Source organism: Siphateles boraxobius, unplaced genomic scaffold (genome assembly GCF_051911475.1).
Source record: "Siphateles boraxobius isolate OS27281-9 unplaced genomic scaffold, OSU_SipBor_1 189, whole genome shotgun sequence".
Lineage (NCBI taxonomy): Eukaryota > Metazoa > Chordata > Actinopteri > Cypriniformes > Leuciscidae > Siphateles > Siphateles boraxobius.
The window spans coordinates 375,572-393,388 of NW_027508798.1; the positions used below are offsets into that span (position 1 = coordinate 375,572).

A 17,817-nucleotide genomic window follows, 5' to 3' on the forward strand; every position below is an offset into this window, starting at 1 on the left:
ACATAATTATTTCTAGGGTTTAAAATGTATACAGATTTGACATTTTCCCCTCATACGTCTTTCGGAATGGGTACAAAGTTGGCATTGAATTTTATTTGAAATGGTATTAAAAAGGTCTTAAAAAGCCTTGAATTTAAGTTGGAGGATCCTGGGGGTACCGTGTTATAATTTTTGAAAGCTAATGACGTTAAAGTCCAGTTGCAAATATTTGTTGAAGTATGAAACTTAACTTTGCATGAATATTCCCTAAATCTTTTCCAGAGTACGTGGTGACCAGGGAGTTGAAAATGGGATATTGCACGTTCTCAGTGCGAGGAACTGGTCGAGGTAGCTTCATTGTCGGAAAAAGTGTTCACAATCAAAGGTGCAAATTCTGTTTTGTTGTTTATTTCTGGTGGGGCCCCAAAAAATCACTTGCCTGACTTGATGACATCGTTATTAGGCATGTTAATGTGTGGCATTACAATACCCCTCAGTCTGTTTGCTGTTCTGTAGGCATAGGGGAGACCGGGGACGGTTGTAACACGGGGCTAGTTGTAACACTATCAATTCCACCAATCAGGGATCAGATAGGAGTCATGTGACAGTTTCAGTTTCCTCAGGCTTCCTTTACAATCGCACACGGAGGTTTTCAAGTCTGTGTTGCAATCTCTCATGAAGCTATAGCAGAAAATCAAATTCTGAGATAAGTAAAAAAACATAAGATAATATTTTGTTTAGTAGGCCTACTGAACATAGGTCTGTTGTTGTTGTTTTTAAAGAATTGAGCGCCTGTGGCGTGATGTGTGGTCAGCCGTCACATCAAAATACTACAAAATCCTGCATGCAATTGTAGAAGATGGAGTGCTTGATCTGTCAAATCATCTACACCTCTTTTGTGTGGACTACACAATTCTTCCACGCCTGAAACTGGACCTGAAGTGCTTCACTGGGAGCTGGAACAACCACCCAATCAGAACAGAAGCAAATCTTACACCAGATCAGCTTTGGCACATCGGAATGCTGCAGACTCCAGTAGCTGATCCAGATGTAGAGGTATTCTTTAATCATCTATTTAATGCTATCTGTATTTAACCTATAGATTTCTTAATGTCCTCACCCTTATTTAATTAAAAACCTGTGAATTATTTCTGGATCTTAAAGTTTTTGGCGTAATATTTAGCTATTTTTCACATTTTGCCTAATGTCTTTGTTACAATAATAGCTCCTTAGGAGCATGTTAGCAGACCCCTTTGTAAATGTGCCTTACTTGACCACTTTTGATTTGTATAATTTAAAGTGCATTTTAATAATAGATCTGAACATGAACAAAGTTACATGAGTTTGTAACAACGTGGATACAAGTCATTGACAATATTTCAGAACAGTTGGCATTTTGACCTACTTAATGTTTCTTTGATTTTGCAGATAATCGAGCAACTGTGTCAACAGCAAACGTCTGATACTGACCCAGAAGATGGTGTGGTGGTTCCAGAGATCCACTGCCCTTTATCTGAACAGAGCCTAGCTGTTCTGCAGGGATTAATTGATCTCCTGCCATCATCACTGAACTATCGAGAGCTCTATGTCCAGTCACTTGATATTATTCAAAGATTGTGCTTTACTAACATTTGACTTCTAACATAATAAAAAAACTCACAAAAACATATGTAGTTACATCAGAAATGTAATTCACAAGAACATCACATGTAACAACGTTTTGGGAAAACTAACTTCATAACAATGTTGTGCAAATTTAAAACTTTGTTAGCCACTCTTTTGATAAATGATAAAGTAGTGTGTGCGTTTTTTTAAAGAGGTGAAATTAAACAATTAAAAGGATGTAAGAGTGCAGTAACAAATCTGTTCTAAAACCTGTAAAAGCAAGCTCCCTGTTGCACTGCAATTTTCATATTTTCTTTAAATTCATTTAAACTTGTTAAATGTGCAGTGGGAAATGTGATTGTCTGGGTGCATACACTGACCACAGGGTAGCACATTCTGTGGTCTGGCATACGTTCCATGCATGTGTGGTCAAATAGAACCGTGATTTTAAAAGCTTGTCTCTCTGAAAGGAGCAGATGTCTATGTGCTTGACCAGACAGCCACTGCATTACTTTTGACACAGAAAGTGCCTCCTCATCCTCAGAATCTCCATCTAGGGCAGTAAACATACATGTATTTGAAGTATCTAAAAATAGACATTGCCTTAACACTTGAGTAACAACAAACTTACCTTCAAGTTCCTTTAAAAAATCCTGGAAGTTATACAAGATTTGCATTTCTTTGCTGTGCTTTAGAGTGCCACTCTCACTCATTTGTGGGTCAAGATGTGACACAATGTAATCATAGTCCACCTCGAAAAACATTCCAGAGAGAAAATAAAAAGCCAAATATCATCTAAAAAAAATTCTGTATGCAGTATTCAAAAAATAGGAGTTCAAAAAAGAGTTTCTCTAACACAGTGGTTCTCAATTCCAGTTCTGGGGACCCACTGCTCTGCACATTCTGTATGTCTCTTTTATCTGACACAAACTGTTTAGTTCATGGAGCTGTCTCATAACAAGCTCCAACTTTACAATCTGAATCAGGTCTCTTACAAGATCTGAATCGGGTGCGTAAAAAAAAAAAAGACATCCCAAAAGCATTATAACCCTAAGTTGATCATAGCTTCACTGGTGACAATGGTTCTCCCATCAACTTAGGCTAACAATGGTTTTGGGAGAAACAGCCCAAATCAGTGGTTCCTCAGGACTTGAGTTGAGAACCACTGCTCTAACGATTTTTACAAAAGCTATGCACCTTACCTGATCATTGCCACCTTCAAAAACAAAGAGGCCACGGCACACTTCTTTGTTCTTTGTCCACTAGATTGTAAAGATGGAGGCCCTCACGGAGCTGCTGAAGCATAAGAGTTCTTCGAGCAGCGCCATGCTCTTTTAGAACAGAAACAAACATTGTTTTACAATCTAATAATTATTGTTTACATTGTTTGAAGAATAGATTTAAAGGGATAGTTCACCCAAAAATTAAATGTGATGTTTATCTGCTTGCCCCCAAGGGCATCAGATATAGGTGACTGTTTCTTCAGTAGAACACAAATGATGATTTTTAACTCCAACCGTTGCAGTCTGTCAGTTGTATAATGCACGGCAATGGGAACTCAATCTATAAGAGTAAAAAAAACATGCACAGACAAATCCAAATTAAACCCTGCGGCTCGTGACGACACATTGATGTCCTAAGACATGAAACGATTGGTTTGTGCGAGAAACCGAACAGTATGTATATCATTTTTTTTTACCTCTAATACACCACTATGTCCAACTACACTCATTGTGTAATGTGCCAAGTTCAAAGCTTCATAAAAAAAATATTCACAGTAATAATTACTCAAAATGTGGGTTTCGTTAGAGGAGTAGCTCTACTATAATGGGCTCATGTCCAATTTAACGCACCCTCTGAGGCAGGCGAGAAACAGCGCCACGCAATGGGCAGGAAATGCAATAGACGGCTCATTGTGCATTGTGTAATGTGTCAAGTTCAAAGCTTCATAAAAAAATAATTCCACAGTAATAATTGCTCAAAATGTGGATTATGTTAGAGGAGTAGCTCTACTATAATGGGCTCATATCCAATTTAACGCACCCTCTGAGGCAGGCGAGGGTTAGGGTTAGGAAATTGAAATTCCAAGATCTGAAGCCCTAAGGCTCCAGAAATGGCTGTGCATTGGCCTACCTTCTGCTGACCACTAAAGGTCACCCCAGGCCCAAGCTCGTAGACAATGCAATGCCCCGATGCCTCCATTTATAACCTGTTTTTTTCTCCCTTTTCTCCCAGCTCTGAGTCGAAGAGGACTTTCAACAGGTCGGGCTACACGACTAAGTGTAAACCGGGCCCAGGATCCAGGTAAGTGGTGTACAGATAGTGTGTAACTTCTAATCTTGTATTTTTGTTGAGTAAAAATATGTGTGTAATAATTTCTAATTTTGTATTTTTCTCCCTGTTCTCCTAGGTCTGAATCGGGCTGTGAGAAGTCGGGGTGCCCCGCAGAGGGCTGTCCAGGACTCCAGGTAAGTGGGTAGGTTTTAGTGGAGAAGGGTTAGGGCTATATAAATTTAGGGTGTGTTATAGAATCAGGTCTAATTGCAAGAGGGTTATAGACGGGTAGGTTTTAGGGAAGAAGTGTGAGTAGCCGTAGAGTGATTTTATCAGGCTCTAACATTAATCCCGAAGGGTTTTAGGCCTCATTTAGGCCTCTGGGAAATACTGTGTCCAGACGTTTGATCCATACACTTTCTGCTCGGAGTCTTTCCCTCAGGGACCATGTAGGATTCGTCTGGAGATAGGTGATCCTGAAAGCAGGTAAGCCGTGAGCCAGGAAGTGCTGAACCAGACGTCTTCTCTTATCCAGTTGTAGGGACTGGGCTAAGTGGGTGAATCTGAATAACAAAATACATCCGGCTAAAGACCAAAAATCTCTGAATGTAAATTAACCCAAACACACACACACAAACACACACACGCACACACATTCCCCCACCAATGAAAACCACACTCAGGACAGAGCGTGGTGTCCGATTACAAGACATTTTATGACTGATCGGAATGTCCCAAAGGAAGTGGATTCCAAAGCGAAAAGAAACTTCTTTTCTTTAAAAGACATTCAACCAGATATATTCAATGTGTTTTTATGTGTGTCCATTTGCCCATGTCACATTGGAATGACTATGATTTTATCGTAGCTTAAAGTGAATTATAAATACCTTCATTATGCATTTTAAATATAACTGTCTATTCCCATAACTTGTACACATAGTTCTGGACACCTCCAGAATGCTTTCGGTGTGATCAATCAGAATACGTACAGTAATATCCAGTAAAATATAGTTTACTATGTTTTCCATCTTTGGAGTGAAAAGAGACCAAAACTAACATCACTGCTGTTCTTAGATAACGGCGTTTACGACCCAAAGGAATGTTCACAGAACTGCCACCCTCTCTGAATTCTAACCAAGGAGGAGAAATGAATCCTGTATTCATATATATACAGTATATGCTATTATATATCCACTTGAGAATTGTATGAACAATGTATCTAAGTTCCCTATTTCATGAGTTGCCTTTTTGTGGTTTGGTCTATGTTTCTCGACAACTCTAATGCGATAATGTTTTAAACTTGGCCAACTAATGTTTAACCAAATCCATTTGTGGCAAGTTTGGTCTTGATAAACTCCAATCTTCATTCCCCATTTGTTAATTGACATTACATTTTGCTAAACTTGTGACACATTAGTATTATAAGGATTGTGAAGATTCTGCTCTTAAACACCCTAATTTCGTCGGTTTCAAATGTCTCTCTCTTAGACAAAGAGCAATAAAAACCAAAGTCCCGCCTTCGAAATTCCAACCCTCTAATTGGCCAAGTCAACAGGAAGAGGCCGGATTTCTCCAAGGTGATAAATGACGCTTCCCCCCTCCGCTCGCGCTCTGTTACTTTGACTGTCAAAATGTAAGGTCTCGCCTCCGGGCGAGCTCTTCGCCTTTCTTTTATTTGTTTCTAGTTTAGTTTGTGTTTTTCAGTCTTAGATAAGTCTCCGTGTTTAATTCCAATCGACGAGTGAAAAGAACACCGCGTGACATATCTCTTCAGCAAACCCATCTACAAGGGACCTTTAAACGAGCGCGCGCTCGTTTTGAAGGAGAAACACGCGCACGTGACCACGTGGCGAGAGACGCACACACGCGTCTTCACCAGCCATGCGAAGATGTGACGTTAACTCCGCGTGATTTCTAAGAAGCATTAAGATGATGTTTTCGTGTTGTCACAGGCAGGGGACTGTCAGGGGAATGTTGCCAATGCTCTCTCTCTCTCTCTCTCTCTGTCCCTTCCCCTCTCACACGTGTTTCCATTGTCCACACTCTATGCATTTCTCGTTCATAACGTGTATTGTTGTTTATTATGTTTGTAAATACATATATCCCATGTAACCGTAGTAAATACATAAGTAGTTCTGCCTTATTAAATTCATTATATTCATCTGATTGATGTACTGCCTTTTTGCTCATTTAAGTCCCTTAAGTGCCAAAAGATCTTATAGCAACAAGCTTACAAATTAAAGATACTTTAAAGAGTATGTGTTTATAGGGCAGGAAACCCAATTCTTGTGCCCACAGAATTGCTTTTCCTGAAATCCTATAAAGTAAGATGATATTGTGGATTCCCACAAATATTAGTCTGACAATTGAGCTAATTAATTTAGCCTGTTTTGTAAGACGTGGTCCGTGCAGGTAATTGCAATCAACTTGTGGTTAAGTGCAAGGATACACAGGCATGCATGCAGGTAAAATGACATATCATCCCTTATCGGGAGTTTTATTAACATGTAAGACTGATCTAATCCAAACATGTATGAATAATTATTAATTACCAATTATTAATTATGATATGCAAATTCCCCACGGATTAGATCCGCCCCAGAGTCTTTACATAGTTTATGGACGATATTGTGTGCATGCTGATAGGCTCTGGTTCTGAGCTTGTTTTTGGTCTGGCCCACGTACTGCCTGCGACATCTGGAACAAAACGCCAGGTAAACACAGTTGGTGGTTTCGTGGGTCAAAGGTCGAGGAATTTTAAAGATTTTTTTATTGAATCTACTCATAACCCATCTAGATGGCACAAAGTATTTGCAATGACCGACCCGTCCCACTGAAGTGGGTACGCGCAATTTGCTATGAACGAGGATATCCTTCAGATTCCTATTGCGTTTGTAGGCCGCTATAGGCCTGTGGTGTTGCAAAAACTTTGTGTGTGTCAAAAACTTTAAAAAGTTTTCCTAATGGCCAAATTAAGAGCAACGCTTTGTTTAGAGTAGAGGGCCGTGAGTGGAATAATTTTATGACTGTTTTGAACATCAGTCGCCGGTTGACTCTTGGGTTTGTCATATGTTTTTAATATGTTCCTCAGGAAGGATCTGGAGTAACCTCGTTTCCGGAGGGCTTGGAACAGAGTACCAGTGGCCTCAAGCAAGGACGAGGGCTGTGAGCAGATTCTCTTAAATCTCAAGAGTTGCGACTTAACAATGCCTTTAAAGGTATGATTTGGGTGAAAGCTACTCTTGTGTAATAGTGAATGGGTGTCGGTTTCCTTAAAGTAGACCCTAAAATCTAATTGTCCCGTTTCAGCAAATTTGGGTCCTTTGTACGAGACTACATCAAGGAAGTTTACCTCTGACCTGTCCACACTGTATTTAACACCAATGGACTCCTGGTGAGTATTAAGGTGAGTGACAAAGGCAAGAAAGTCATCCATAGAATGAGTCCAGACACCCCAAATATCATCTAGAAAACGGTCATATGCGAATGGTTTCCTGGCAGAAGTTTCAAGAGCCGTTTGCTCCCAATCTGCCATGAAAATGTTCGTATACGACGGGGCAAACTTCTTGCCCATGGCCGTGCCCTTGACCTGTAAATAAAATTTAGAATCGAACTCAAAATCGTTCCGGGTCAAATTGATCTCTAGGAATTTAAGAATATGTTCATCAGGTCTGTGAGGGTCAGGGTATTTTAACATACATTTTTTTATTGCCTGTAGGCCAATTGTGGTGTCAATGTTTGTATATAAACTATCAATATCGATAGTAAATAGGAATGAGTTTTCTGGAATGTGAAGCTTGCTAATCTTAGAGATAAAATGATATGTATCCTTCAGGTAACTGGGGTGTCATGTGGAAAGAGGATTCAGAAAATGTTCCACATATTCGGCCGTGAAATACGTCTCACTATTGCAATCTGATACAATAGGTCGGCCGGGTGGGACCTCAAAAGGTACACTCCACTTCTCCGGATCCTTATGGATTTTTGGAAGGAGTCACAATCGTCTAGGACGTGGCGGTCCATCACTAGTGAGGTACTCTTTTTGTTTGGCGTTAATGATTTTTTTGTCTAGCATATCTTCCAGAATAACCTCTATTTCCTTCGCCGTTTCCATGTAGATTAGTCCCTCAAGTGGACGATAATGCTCTGTGACAGACAGCTGTCTCAATCCCTCACCCACATATTGTGCTCTGTCTAAGATGACCGTCGCGTTGCCCTTATCAGCAGGTTTGATGACAATATCAGTGTTGTTATATAATCCAGGGAATGAGCTTTTGCCCACCACTGGCGGTCGTGATTGTAAAATGGCGAACTACAAACTCAAGCGCTGACGCCCTCGTCGAGAAGCAGGGCCAAGGAAATGTTTATGTGTGAAAAAGAACTCCTTCGAGCCGGAGTTGAACCAGCGACCTAAGCTTTTGCCCACCACCGGCGGTCGTGATTGTAAAATGGCGAACTACGAACTCAAGCGCTGACGCCCTCGTCGAAGAAGCAGGGCCAAGGAAATGTTTATGTGTGAAAAAGAACTCCTTCGAGCCGGAGTTGAACCAGCGACCTAAGCTTTTGCCCACCACCGGCGGTCGTGATTGTAAAATGGCGAACTACGAACTCAAGCGCTGACGCCCTCGTCGAGAAGCAGGGCCAAGGAAATGTTTATGTGTGAAAAAGAACTCCTTCGAGCCGGAGTTGAACCAGCGACCTAAGGATTGCCAACTTGCCACCTACAGTCCTCCGCTCTTCCAGCTGAGCTATCGAAGGCACACTCATTGGGGACAGAACCTCAACATATCAGGTTGCTGAATCTCCGCCACCGGCTAAAACTGCTACAGACATACATGCTGGTTGTTTCGATTAAGTGATGCAAAGACAACCCGATCTTCCCATACCAGGAGTCGAACCCGGGCCGCCTGGGTGAAAACCAGGAATCCTGACCGCTAGACCATATGGGATCTTCCTTCTGCCTTGAGCAGACCATTTTACTTTTAGTGTGTGACCGTCCGCTTTAAGAACATGGGAATGATCCGAAGGGATTGTTTACTGAATTCAATTTCATCAGGCTCATCAGAGGGAGCTCTCATTTGCCTCACGAGGGGGTTCAGTTTCCTCCCATTCTTGCATTGGCATAATAGACACTACAAACTGGTCGTAAAGCAAGGTCCTTGTGACAGTATTCATGCAATGCATTTTAAAAGAAGCATAGTATTGTATGGTAACCGTTATCCTACTGACAAAGCAGCCTATTGTTGGACTGTCAAATTTTAATATTTCTCAACCAATCCAATAATAATAATAACAGAGACGTCTGCAAAAAACTGCAAAAAAAAACCTTAGAGATGGAGGTCTCACATGTTGGGGATCTCAAATTTTTTGTTTTTATGGCAAGTTTGTGGTGTTGTTAGGATATTCCTACAGAGTCTGTGACAGTTTCTCAGCGGAAGAACCGGCATCCAGGGTAAGAGACGTCTGCAAAAACTGCGTTAAAATCCTTCGAGATGGAGGCCTCACATGTTGGGGATCTCGGTTGCTTTGTTTTCATGGCAAGTTGTGGTGGTGTTAGGATATTCTTACAGAGTCTGTGACAGTTTGTCAGTTTGCCAGGGTCAGTGACGTCTCCTCTCCTGGAGGAAAATACAAGTATTAGTGGTCTTGCTGCAAAATCTAGTAGAGGCCACAGCGAGGCTTGAGGGCAGGTCGTTAGCAGACCTTCCCTGGTGGTCTAGTGGTTAGGATTCGGCGCTCTCACCGCCGCGGCCCGGGTTCGATTCCCGGTCAGGGAATTAGCTTTTGCCCACCACCGGCGGTCGTGATTGTAAAATGGCGAACTACGAACTCAAGCGCTGACGCCCTCGTCGAGAAGCAGGGCCAAGGAAATGTTTATGTGTGAAAAAGAACTCCTTCGAGCCGGAGTTGAACCAGCGACCTAAGCTTTTGCCCACCACCGGCGGTCGTGATTGTAAAATGGCGAACTACGAACTCAAGCGCTGACGCCCTCGTCGAGAAGCAGGGCCAAGGAAATGTTTATGTGTGAAAAAGAACTCCTTCGAGCCGGAGTTGAACCAGCTACCTAAGGATTGCCAACTTGCCACCTACAGTCCTCCGCTCTACCAGCTGAGCTATCGAAGGCACACTGATTCGGGACAGAACCTCAACATATCAGGTTGCTGAATCTCCGCCACCGGCTAAAACTGCTACAGCCATACATGCTGGTTGTTTCGATTAAGTGATGCAAAGACAACCCGATCTTCCCATAACGGGAGTCGAACCCGGGCCGCCTGGGTGAAAACCAGGAATCCTGACCGCTAGACCATATGGGATCTTCTTTCTGCCTGCAGCAGACCACTTTACTTTCAGTGTGTGACCGTCCCCTTTAAGAACATGGGAATGATCCGAAGGGATTGTTTACTGAATTCAATTTCATCAGACTCATCAGAGGGAGCTCTCATTTGCCTCACGAGGGGGTTCGGTTTCCTCCCATTCTTGCGATGGCATAATAGACACTACAAACTGGTCGTAAAGCAAGGTCCTTGTGACAGTACTCATGCAATGCATTTTAAAAGAAGCATAGTATTGTATGGTAACCGTTATCCTACTGACAAAGCAGCCTATTGTTGGACTGTCAATTTTTAATATTTCTCAACCAATCCAATAATAATAATAACAGAGACGTCTGCAAAAGACTGCTAAAAAAAACCTTAGAGATGGAGGTCTCACATGTTGGGGATCTCAAATTTTTTGTTTTTATGGCAAGTTTGTGGTGTTGGTAGGATATTCCTACAGAGTCTGTGACAGTTTCTCAGCGGAAGAACTGGGATCCAGGGTAAGAGACGTCTGCAAAAAACTGCGTTAAAATCCTTCGAGATGGAGGCCTCACATGTTGGGGATCTCGGTTGCTTTGTTTTCATGGCAAGTTGTGGTGTTGTTAGGATATTCTTACAGAGTCTGTGACAGTTTGTCAGTTTGCCAGGGTCAGTGACGTCTCCTCTCCTGGAGGAAAATACAAGTATTAGTGGTCTTGCTGCAAAATCTGGTAGAGGCCACAGACAGGCTTGAGGGCAAGTCGTTAGCAGACCTTCCCTGGTGGTCTAGTGGTTAGGATTCGGCGCTCTCACCGCCGCGGCCCGGGTTCGATTCCCGGTCAGGGAATGAGATTTTGCCCACCACCGGCGGTCGTGATTGTAAAATGGGGAACTACGAACTCAAGCGCTGACGCCTTCGTCGAGAAGCAGGGCCAAGGAAATGTTTATGTGTGAAAAAGAACTCCTTCGAGCCGGAGTTGAACCAGCGACCTAAGGATTGCCAATTTGCCACCTACAGTCCTCCGCTCTTCCAGCTCAGCTATCGAAGGCACACTGATTGGGGACAGAACCTCAACATATCAGGTTGCTGAATCTCCGCCACTGGCTAAAACTGCTACAGTAGTCGGGGAGCCAAAGTCTCAAAAGCTCAATAAAATGGGTTGAACCTGACATGGTCTGCCATACTTTTTATTTGTGTTTTTTCGTTTAACTTTGACCCTAAGAACCAATAATTGGAGGGTCTGCTCTGCCGGAAATATCGCGAAAATTTTATTTGGCCATTTTAGTGTATGCCCCCTTTATTTTTTATCAGAAAAATGTGAAAAATGATTTTTTTCCTTAAATCCTCAGTGGATTGGGTAGGCTGTCAATAAATGCATTCCAGATACACAGAACACATGTGCTGACAACATCCACTGAATAAATAACTCTTAAAACACATTTATACTTATTTTGCATCAATTTAATGCAAAAAAGTAGGCGTTTTCTCCCTTTTTTCCAATATTTTCATCTTTACTTCATTAGCAATCAACTTTTACCCTAAGTTATGACATCAGTCAATATGCCATTCTTTTCTCCAAACAGTATACTCATTCCACAGAAAAAATTATAAAAATCCAACCAAAATCAATAGATCTGTGATGATTTTACTACTAGTTGGCGATCAACAGCCTCAGAATCTCAATAGAATTTTAGGCTACTCTCAAAATTTTGAAAGACATACTGGATATTTAAAATCGTCATGAAACGGAAGTTGAGATTGTCCTTTTTTCCTTATTGTGACGTATATCCGAGTGAAACGGCTTCTGAAATTGGAAAAAAAATGTAGGGTGGGGCTTGATTTCGTCCTTCTGGAATTAATTGGATCGTTGGAGGTTGGGCGTTGCTAACAAAATGGAGGCAGATTTGAATGCCAGTTTACAGTCTGTTGTGGAGGATTTCTCTCCACCGGACTCACCACCGTTACCCTACCATGAAGCATTTTTAATTGAGGAAACCGACGATGAGAACGAGGACGAGCAGCCAAATTTTCCGTAAGGAATCACCCCATATTTATATGAGCCTCCTGTGAACCAAGATGAGGCGGCTGATAGTCATGACCTCTAGTAATAGATTTTGACCAGAAGAGAAGAGAAGTCGTTTCAAGGGGGGAGGGAAGGGTAACGTATTTGATTAAAGATTATAAGGGTACATGAATTAAAAAAAAATAATGAAGTGCACAGATAAATCCTTTATAATAAACACTACAATATTACATATAAAAATAAGAATGGTAAAATTTGATTTCATGATGACTTTAACATGGTTGTTAATGTCCACATTATTAAACATCATGACCTAGGCATCTTTTTAATTTCAACATAACCCTGTTCTCCCTATGGAAATATGTCACACAAGAAATATAATACAGCAAAATGACTTTCATTATTTTATTGCCTCAGATGACAACTATTACAACTTTAACAGAACAAAATAATTTAACATAATTTAATTAACTAGGTGCAGGTCCCTGTGAGGTGGGATAATCAGGAGGGTGGCACACTGCAGATACTGCTCTGGGGACAGACCTTCACCCTCACCAACTGAGGAGACAGCAAACAAGACCGGCAGGGTGGGTTATACAGCTGCGCGATAAAAGATGCACCCCCCCCCCTTCTCTCTCTCTAACACACACACACACACACACGTGGCCTACTTACGTGTCCCTGTCTTCAAGCGCAAGTTCAATCCTTGAACATCTGTTGGGGTCCCCGGTGCAGAGACATGCAATGCCACACTTCACATTGGCTCTTGCACAGGAGCATCCTCGGGCACACATGCTTTTCTTGCAGCGGCAGTATTTGCGGTGTTTGAGTTCGGAAGGTTTTGCCTCTTTCAGCATCATGGTTGCCACCAATTTTCCATTGACAAGTTGTCTCCCAAAATCAGAGGCAGCTGGGTAGGTTGGCTGAACCATGTGTGCCCGCTTACACACAGCCAACTGATGCAGGGCTCGGCGAAGATGTAATAGGAAGGCATCTTCAGTTGGTGGAAGGCAACGCATGTCTCCTTTGATGCTCACAAAGAGATGGGCTCGCAGTGCATCTAGAGTACCACCAAAGTCACTCCTGTCATAGATTGACACCATGTATTTCCGTGCTGCTGTTATAACCTCTTCCTGAACATCCAGGCTTTCCTCAGGGTCACCGTACCTGCACAGCGGTAGAAGGTCTGTCAGGTGTTTAATAGCAGTTGTGTAGGCCCGCCTTTTTCCTCTTCTGTACAGATAGCTCACTGTGTCACATCCAGTAAGTATGTAGGTGCTGAGGAGAAGGGATGTAAGATCTGAAGCTGCAACATCATACTTCCTCGCCAGAGCTTCTGTGATGGCATGAACAGGCAGGAAGTTATCCATCGTCTTCACCCACAGCTCCTGCAGCCCATCCATGTGTGTGATGTAGTACATGCACATCATGATCACATATGTGTCAGTCGCAACCACGACAGCCCGTTTGAGGTGCAGAATTTGAACTGAGTAGGCAATGTGAGCAAACATCCTGGTATCTGCCTCCTCATGTTTCTCACAGGAAAGTTCTGGAAGCTCAACCTGACGATCCGCTGACAAGAGTACAGTGCGACCAGGATCACAAAAGATTCCACCAAGAATAAGTGTGCATCCTGCAGGAAGTGACTTGTTCTGAGCTGCCCATGCTTCCCCCATGTAGTTCAACAGATTAGCTTTATTCACTGGATTGTGAATGAAGCCTTTCCATTCAGGTATAGGGAGAGTATCATGTGGCTTGTACTCCTTCATTTTGCTGGGGCAGGTCTTCATCCTCTTCTCTCGTTCCTCCCCTTTCAGACTTTCATTAGGGGAGACATCATATCGATCACCAACAAAGTGGATGCAGTCACACTTTTCTGGTAGGATTCCAAGGAGCTGCCTCAGGTACTTTCCTTGCAGTTCATGGAAGGTGCGGCTCCCAAGATGTTGGTAATGTTGAATGAACGCCATGGCATCTACTACCATTATAACAGGCTTGTCAGACGGCGGTAGTTTGTCCACTTCCCCCCATGAGCTGCCAAGGGCTGTCTTGATTGCAGCCAGGTAGTCTGCCTTGTTTCCTTTACGCATTGCATAACTTTGGTCAAGGGACGGATCTGGCTCAAACAGGGAGGCTGGGCAACTTGTCCATTCATGGCCAAACACTTCCACCTTCCTGTCTTCCTCTAAGTCCTGAACAAAGTACAGGTTACGTACAACTGCACTCTCCTCCTCATAGACCTTTTTGGCTTTGAATGCCATGGACATTGACTTCTTTGGCTTTGCTGCGAAGGTTGAAAGTTTAATTTGGGCTACTTTCTCACTGCCTGTTCTTCTTGCTGCAGCCAATGCCTCCAGTCCTTTTTCACAAGCACAGATCAAGTCAGCAGATGTGGCTTTGTGGCCTGTTGAAATGTTGATCAGCTCCTGTTCTTCAGATGTGAAAGGATTGATCATCTGTTTGTTGATGACATCCGTTATTTTCCTTCTGCCTCATTTGCACCTTGGCTGTCCTTGTCCTTGTGGTGTTTGGTGTCATCCGCATCCAGGTGTGCCATAGCATTTGTCTGCTCTGACACAGCTGTCAAAACTGGAAGAGCTTTCAAGTATTTCTCCATGGCTGCTGGCTGCTGACTGATGCCAGTGAAGAGTTTTGTCTTGGCATCACGATTGTAGGTTTTTTCAAGTGCCATGTCTGTCCAGACACCATTGAACCGCCCTTCTGTTTGACGTACAGTGAACTTCCCATCCTTGAATTCCCTATAGATGTTTGGAGCTAGTGTAGGCAAGCTTCTCATAGCTTCTAGATAGTGGGGAAGGCAGGATACGTACTTGTAGTGGCCAGCAGCTATAAGGTATGGTAACATCTTTTCCACTTCAGCCAGGTGTTCCTCCCACAGACCTGCACGCTCAGCATGGATGAACCGTCTAAGAATCATCACCATATCCATGTACATTAGCCATAGCTTTGTGGTAGGTGAGGTACGTGCTTCATTAAACTCAGCCATCAAACATGACAACTTTTTCAGTTGGTCAGTTGCATCAGCACACACAGAAGTTGCCTTCTATACATCCTCTTCTGACAGGGCATCTAGGAGTAGCTGGATATATATACTCCAGGTCCTTCTCTTCATCGACCAACCATCTGGCAAATGCTTCCCAGTGTAGGGCAAACATGGCTGCATACACCATAGTGTGGGCGTGCAGCATTGCATAGTAGTCTTTCCCACTGATGATTTTGTTTGCTGTTCCACGGAGACATACATCAGCTTCGACCATGATGTCTTCGATTCCAGTGGACTGCATCAAATGCCCAATGGCTCCAAGGAAATTCTGAGCAATATGGAAGCCACCCATGCGTAAGATAATTTTGGCATACTTGTCTTTGTTCTTCTTTTGCAGACTTAGAACCACCTCACACTGCGTGAAAAGAGCTGTAATCGGGCATGTAAAACTCCTGATTACTCCTGTGTACTCCACAAATAAACGTGTGTGTACGGGAGTTTGCTGTCCCGTCACACAATACTCCTGGATATGTACCAAGTTTGGGGCACAGCAGGGAGCCACTAAGGGCCATCAGTTACCATGGTGAATAATCCCCCGGTCGGGGTCAATGCAAGGGAACATTAGCATTTCACACCTTTGGGACACAAGGCAGTGGCCTCCTTCAATTGGTCAGAGGTCTTACATAGGATTGGCTGCTCAATGCTTTGTCCCTCCTCTAAACCCCCACACTATTGGTCCAGTTTATGGCCTCATTTGGGTTTATTATTACTCATTATTAATATTTATTATCATTGGTGTTCATGGTTATAATGTCAAGACAATCAGATAGACAAAGTTGAGTTTGTTATTTTTATTATTTGTAAATGACACTGGGCACATGACATATATATATACACACAGTCAAAATTCTATAAATAAAAATACATTAGCACAGAATACACTTTACTATTAGTCATACAATATATAACCCCATATAATATATAAGGCCTGTTTATAATATATAGAAAACAATATAATATAAATACTTTAGAATATATAAATAGTACAATATATAAATAATACAATATGGAATTGTATAGAACATATAAATGCAGTATATATATATATAGAAAACTATATAGAATTATATATAATACAATCTATAAATAATACTTTATAATATAAATAATACTATATATAAAAAAACAACAGAATATTCAAATTATACTATAGAATAATATTTTTATGCGTAATACTAAAATAATTCACAGGCCAGCTTCTGTGGTCTCCACCGCGACTCGATCTGCACCAACTCGTGCATGATGAGTTCCCAAGTACTTCTGGTCTGCTTCCAGTCTTTTTTGTAGCACCCCACACAGCGCAGACAAAACTGATCTGCGGGTTGGAGCCCGAACAACCCACACCGACTTTCCATCCAAGATAGCATCCTCCTCTTCAGACATGTGGTCAACTGTTGTAGTCTTCCAGATAGCTGCCTCTTCCTCTGTCTGGAGAACGCCAGTCCTGCTGCTCAGCAGCTGCAAAATAGGAGGGAAAAAAGTAATTAAACCACTGAAAATATCAAATTGGTTGGGATGGGAGCCTCTCCCAGGCTGAGTCTTTTACTGAGATTTATATTTATTTACACTTACTCTTCTTTTTCTTTGTCTCCTGCGCACAATGATCCTGCTGTCCTCCATCTTGTCTTTGTTCTCATCTTGGGCCATCCTGAAACCCCTTCTAACAGTTTCAAAATACGTCTTCAGGATGCTAGAGAGAGGAAGATAGTGAGGGGGGAGAATGTGTTTATTTATAACTAACTAATCTATACAGATAAATAGTTGTAGCCTTGGGACATTCTCTTGTGACTTACCTTTAAAAACAGCAGGATCTACGTCCATCACAGCCATGGAGACGCCATTATAAAGATAGGTTGTGACCTCGAGGTTGTGGGGGGAGGATAGACTGTGGAGCAGTAATTAAAGAAGGTTGATTAAAAATATAATTTAGAAGAAAGGACTGTTATGAAACAATAGTTTTAAAGATATACCTTGTCTGTGGGTCATTTTTGTGTATGTTGTTTTCCCCATTGTGCAATCTCCGTACAGCTTCCTGTAAACATCCAACATAGTATGAGGGCTCAATTCAAATACATTAATAAATAAAGCACACGAAGTTAAGCGGACACCGCCAAATGTTTGTGACGGTCAGAAAATAACTTACCGCAACAGAATTATTTCCAGCTCTCTTTAATTTCTTTGAAGCAGGCTCCTCTTTTGCCTCTTTGAGCTCATTGATGTCAGCCTCCATCTTATCCAACCTCTTGTCCATCGTCTCCAGCTTTTCAAATATCCTCTTCAAACTTGCATTTACCATATACACCAGTCTGTTTTTGTTCGGACTCGGAGTTTAAATAGCCACATTGTCCCGACGTAAAGGAGTAACATCTCTACCTTGCTCTCCCTAAAACTCCAGCGATCTTTTGCAAGCCATCTTGAAGAGCAGAGGACACCCAGATACAAACTGCTTTTCAGGGTCTACAGTCTTTGTTGTAGATTGACACAATGTAAAGCACTTATCAGCCCACCTTTCCTGAATACTAATGAGGGGGGCAGGGGAATAGGGGCAATCTTGAGCTGCCAGTCCCAACACAAA

At 42.3% G+C, this 17,817-nt stretch overlaps 1 long non-coding RNA gene and 7 other non-coding genes across 8 annotated transcripts; 3 read left to right on the forward strand and 5 right to left on the reverse strand.

Annotated features, from left to right (window-relative positions):
- The first annotated feature begins 282 nt into the window (after window positions 1–282).
- Window positions 283–1,627, forward strand: LOC143741340 (uncharacterized). Its single transcript, XR_013205017.1, has 3 exons — window positions 283–364; window positions 762–1,035; window positions 1,408–1,627. It is a non-coding gene; the product is annotated as an uncharacterized LOC143741340 (long non-coding RNA).
- A 6,902-nt stretch (window positions 1,628–8,529) lies between these two features.
- trnay-gua (transfer RNA tyrosine (anticodon GUA)) lies at window positions 8,530–8,616 on the reverse strand. Its single transcript is given in 2 exon segments — window positions 8,530–8,565; window positions 8,580–8,616. It is a non-coding gene; the product is annotated as a tRNA-Tyr (tRNA).
- Window positions 8,617–8,735: 119 nt separating this feature from the next.
- On the reverse strand, window positions 8,736–8,807 carry trnae-uuc (transfer RNA glutamic acid (anticodon UUC)). The gene has a single exon. It is a non-coding gene; the product is annotated as a tRNA-Glu (tRNA).
- A 756-nt stretch (window positions 8,808–9,563) lies between these two features.
- On the forward strand, window positions 9,564–9,635 carry trnae-cuc (transfer RNA glutamic acid (anticodon CUC)). Its single transcript has one exon. It is a non-coding gene; the product is annotated as a tRNA-Glu (tRNA).
- A 259-nt stretch (window positions 9,636–9,894) lies between these two features.
- trnay-gua (transfer RNA tyrosine (anticodon GUA)) lies at window positions 9,895–9,981 on the reverse strand. Its single transcript is given in 2 exon segments — window positions 9,895–9,930; window positions 9,945–9,981. It is a non-coding gene; the product is annotated as a tRNA-Tyr (tRNA).
- Window positions 9,982–10,100: 119 nt separating this feature from the next.
- On the reverse strand, window positions 10,101–10,172 carry trnae-uuc (transfer RNA glutamic acid (anticodon UUC)). The gene has a single exon. It is a non-coding gene; the product is annotated as a tRNA-Glu (tRNA).
- A 757-nt stretch (window positions 10,173–10,929) lies between these two features.
- trnae-cuc (transfer RNA glutamic acid (anticodon CUC)) lies at window positions 10,930–11,001 on the forward strand. Its single transcript has one exon. It is a non-coding gene; the product is annotated as a tRNA-Glu (tRNA).
- Window positions 11,002–11,116: 115 nt separating this feature from the next.
- trnay-gua (transfer RNA tyrosine (anticodon GUA)) lies at window positions 11,117–11,203 on the reverse strand. Its single transcript is given in 2 exon segments — window positions 11,117–11,152; window positions 11,167–11,203. It is a non-coding gene; the product is annotated as a tRNA-Tyr (tRNA).
- Between the last annotated feature and the right edge of the window lie 6,614 nt (window positions 11,204–17,817).